At 44.5% G+C, this 4,177-nt stretch overlaps 1 non-coding gene across 1 annotated transcript; it reads right to left on the bottom strand.

The window, feature by feature from the left end:
* Positions 1–2,909: 2,909 nt before the first annotated feature.
* LOC115936143 (small nucleolar RNA U13) lies at positions 2,910–3,015 on the bottom strand. Its single transcript, XR_004071721.1, has one exon. It is a non-coding gene; the product is annotated as a small nucleolar RNA U13 (small nucleolar RNA).
* Positions 3,016–4,177: the final 1,162 nt, after the last annotated feature.

Here is a 4,177-nt window from a genome sequence, read left to right as displayed (position 1 = left end):
CTGGATCAAAGCCAGTTAACTATTGCATGTAGTCTGATCCTAGACCTAGTCCAGTTTGTATCACAACTTCTAAACCCAATTCATATAAAAAATTCACTCAAACAGATAGCTCAAAACACAAACCCATAGAGCTTCAGAATCTGAGAGAGAAGATACCCACGATCCTCACTTGTAAGAGAGAGCAATGGACAAAATGAGTCTGGTTGGTACCTCGTTAGTCACTCAATGCCCCTGGTGGGTGTAGAAGCTCTACTTCAGATCCCATTTCTGACACCATCTGTTAAAAAGAAAACCTTAGGGCTGGGCGTGGTGGCTTACACCTGTAATCCCAGCACTTTGGGAGGCCAAGGCAGGTAGATCACCTGAGGTCAGGAGTTCGAGACCAACCTGCCCAACATAGCGAAACCCTGTCTCTATTAAAAAAAAAAACACAGGCCGGGCTCATGCCTGTAATCCCAGCACTTTGGAAGGCTGAGGCGGGTGGATCACGAGGTCAGGAAATCGAGACCATCCTGGCTAACATGGTGAAACCCTGTCTTTACTAAAAATACAAAAAATTAGCTGGGCGTGGTGGTGGGTACCTGTAGTCCCAGCTACTCGGGAGGCTGGGGCAGGAGAATGGCGTGAAACCAGGAGGCAGAGCTTGCAGTGAGCTGAGATCATGCCACTGCATTCCTGCCTGGGTGACAGAGCGAGACTCCATCTCAAAAAAACAAAAAAGCTGGGTGTGGTGGCAAGCACCTGTAATCCCAGCTACTCAGGAGGCTGAGGCAGGAGAATCGCTTGAACCCGAGAGGTAGAGGTTGCAGTGAGCTGAGATTGCGCCACTGCACTCCAGCCTGGGTGACAAAAGCGAAACTTCATCTCAAAAAAAAAAAAAAAAAAAAAACCCTTAGGCAAATTAAATTTAACAGAGAGTTTATTGAGCAAAGAATGATTTGCAAATCAGGCAGCCCCCAAAGCAGAATAGGTTCAGAAAGACTCCTGCACAGCTGCGTAGTCAAAAAAGACTTAACAGGCAGAAAAAGGAAAGTGATGGACAGAAACAGTTGGATTGGTTACAGCTTTGCATTTGCCTTATTTGGACACATTTTGAATAGTTGGTCACCTTTGATTGGCTTAAATTCAGTGGTTAGCACAAGAATAGGTTACAGTCTGTTTATGCATCCAATAAGGTTGTAGTTCACTATGTATGGCAAAATCTTTACACTGAACTAAAACTGTGTAAGGAGGCAGCTTTATGATAAACCTAACTTAGCAGACCTATTAAGAAATATATATTTTGTCTTTGTCCCCTGGCGTACAACTTCTAAAACCCTTGTAACTTCCTGAATGACAGAGGTGATAGGAGCTCTTTTGCTACCCGTAACAAGCCCCTGAATTTGAATTACACCTGAGTTTATGTTAATGAGATGACTGGTAGCTGAAAGCCCCTAGATAGCTTCAGGATGGGTCTGGTTGCCAAAGAAACCCACCAAGTGCTTGTGATGGCAGCGGCGGGCCATCTGGAGTGGCTGCTGCCATCACGCCGGCTGCAGCAGGGAGGTGCAGCTGGGGCTGCAAGCTCCATAGAGCCAGCGGGAGCCAGGGACCAGCGGGAGCCCCATTCCTTCCGAGTTGGGGCAGGAGCTCCCCAGGTGCCGCTGCAACTGCCCAAGGCATGGCTATGGACCCAGGCATCCCGGTCCTCTTGGGGCCCGGGATCAGGCAGGAGCCCCATCCTCCCAGGCACAGCTGCAGCCACTCAAATAGCAAGCCCAGGAGCCCTGTGGCAGGAAAGAGCCCACCTGGTTCTAGCAACTGCATCTCTTGAATGTAAGGGGGTGTGTGTGCATGCTCAGTTTCCTGATTTATGATCTCAATGTGCTAGAAGTCTAACTCAGCATAGGTCCAAGACAGCGTAGCATCCAAACCACACTGAGTCTATTAATAAGTGAGCCAGTAAGATTCACTTTTTCCATGGCCACAGAAAACACCCCTAAACCCAACCAGCCATCTCGAAAGCAAGGATATAGAAAGTAGGACAGCATGACTTGGTACAAATCTGCCATCAGAACTGGAGAAGTTAGACTTCCTGTGTCTAGAGCATCATCTTTACACATGTGGTACCACAATTTGTCTCATACACACACTCTCAGCACACACCCTGCACTCCATCATGCCCACCTCCTGCCTGGAATGCAGCTTCATTTCTACTTTAACACTAACTGTATTCTGGGTTTAACCATGAGTAAACATTCCCCCTGAGCAAATGCCTAAGCAAACATCACTTCTCTCCCTCCTCCCAGAAGTTAAATATCACTATTTATAAAGGCTTCCCCCTACCCCTACTGTCTCTTATTCTTTCCCTCACCACTTGATGATCCTCCCCACACTGCTACTCGTTAATCTTTCTTTCTCCCACCTTCATTCTGTTCACATACTTCCTGCACCCCTTCACCCCCACCCCACCAGGCCCTGCTGCAGGTGGGTGTAGCATCACCTAAGAAGCACGGCCTGGAGCCATTAAGGGATAGGAGGCCAGCAGCCCGGGGAAAAGCAAAACAGAAAAAGCACTGCTTGTTTCTGCTGTTACTCTGCCTGCCTCCCCCTGCAGTCTCAGGGAGGAGGCAAAGAAAGTCACCGCTTGGATCCATGTTCACCCTGCAGGAGGAGGGAGAAAAGGCATCTTTGACTTCCTTTTAGATTGTCCCATATGAGCCCTTTGGGATGAAGTCCATCCTGGGCACTAGATCAAAGGAATTGAGTGAGTTTCCTCAAATCCTTTCTGGAATCAGATGAAGAATAAATAAATGAAGAAATAAAGTGACCACAATTTTGTTCTTTTTAAAAATATCCAAATATAGTATTTGAAACACACAGTAGTTTATAGAAGGCTTTTATTTTACAAGCCAATGATTTTTTTTTAATGTCAGACATTGGTACATTACCAATGTTGTAGCAAGGTTTGAGGGAGGTACATCTCACACATGAGCATGAAAACTCAATCATCATGCTTATGACCTACAAAATGACCTAATTTTTTTTTAATGGAAGGATAGATAAAGGGCCCACCAACTTTCTTTTTTTTTTTTTTTCGATAGGGTATTGTTCTGTTGCCCAGGCTGGAGTGCAGTGGCACAATCACAGCTGCCTGCAACCTTGACCTCCTGGGCTCAAGTGATCTTCCTTTCTCAGCCTCCTGAGTAACTGAGACTACAGGCATGTACCACTATGCCTGGCTAATTTTTAAATTTTTTGTAGAGATGGGGGTTTCACCATCTTGCCCAGGCTGGTCTTGAACTCCTGAGCTCATGTGATCCTCCTCCTTCAGCCTCCCGAAGTACTGGGGCTACAGGCATGAGCCACCATGCCTGGCTACTTTCTATTTTGGACTAACTTTCTAATTTTCTATTAAGGACTATTGGTAAAATACAATTGTTATCCACTATCACCATCAATTCGTAAATACTCTAACACCAAAAATTAGGAAAGGTATAATCTCAGAATAAAGAAGTCTTGTAAATGAAATTTTTCTCATCTTACTAGGAAATAGTAAATCTTCCATCTTAGACTGGCATATTGAGCCAGTAGTTTAAAGATGAGAACTTTAGTGTCATATAACTAAAAATCCAGACATAGCTGGATTGAGGTGCCTAAGTTAGGTGGTATGGAATCTCTCTCCATTTCTTGATTTCATTGTCTTCAGTAGTGACTTCATTCTCACATAGTCTCTCTCCATGAGGCAAGGTGAACAACAGCTCCTTTTAGCTTATCTTCTCTCAGCTATCAAAAGACAAAATTACAACAAATTTAGATTAAAGATCGAATTGGCTTTTATTTGCAATTCTAGAATTGGGCAACAACTCATTCTATAAGGTAGAATGAGTGTTCAGATGAGTTGAGCAGAGAAATTTGACTTTATAGGCAGAAAAGGGCTGAAGAACGCAGGAACAGAACAAAAACTGATTGGTTGTTACAAAGTTACTTTCCTTATAAAGGTTAAAGCAGAGGGGGCCACCTCATCATGCTTCCCAAAACAGGCCTGTTTGGGGATTTGGCTATTATCTATTTCTTGCCTGATTTCTTGGAAGATCAAATAAATAGCTTAGTTTTGGCTTGGTGGAAACTTCAGTATGAGTAACTCCATTTTGGTTTTATCTGTTAAGCCTAGTGCAAGAGCTCAGTTCCACCCAAT

This window comes from Gorilla gorilla, chromosome 8, assembly GCF_029281585.2.
Source record: "Gorilla gorilla gorilla isolate KB3781 chromosome 8, NHGRI_mGorGor1-v2.1_pri, whole genome shotgun sequence".
Classification (NCBI taxonomy): domain Eukaryota; kingdom Metazoa; phylum Chordata; class Mammalia; order Primates; family Hominidae; genus Gorilla; species Gorilla gorilla.
The sequence above is the reverse complement of the archived record's forward strand: the minus strand, read 5'-3'. Positions and strand labels throughout refer to the sequence as shown.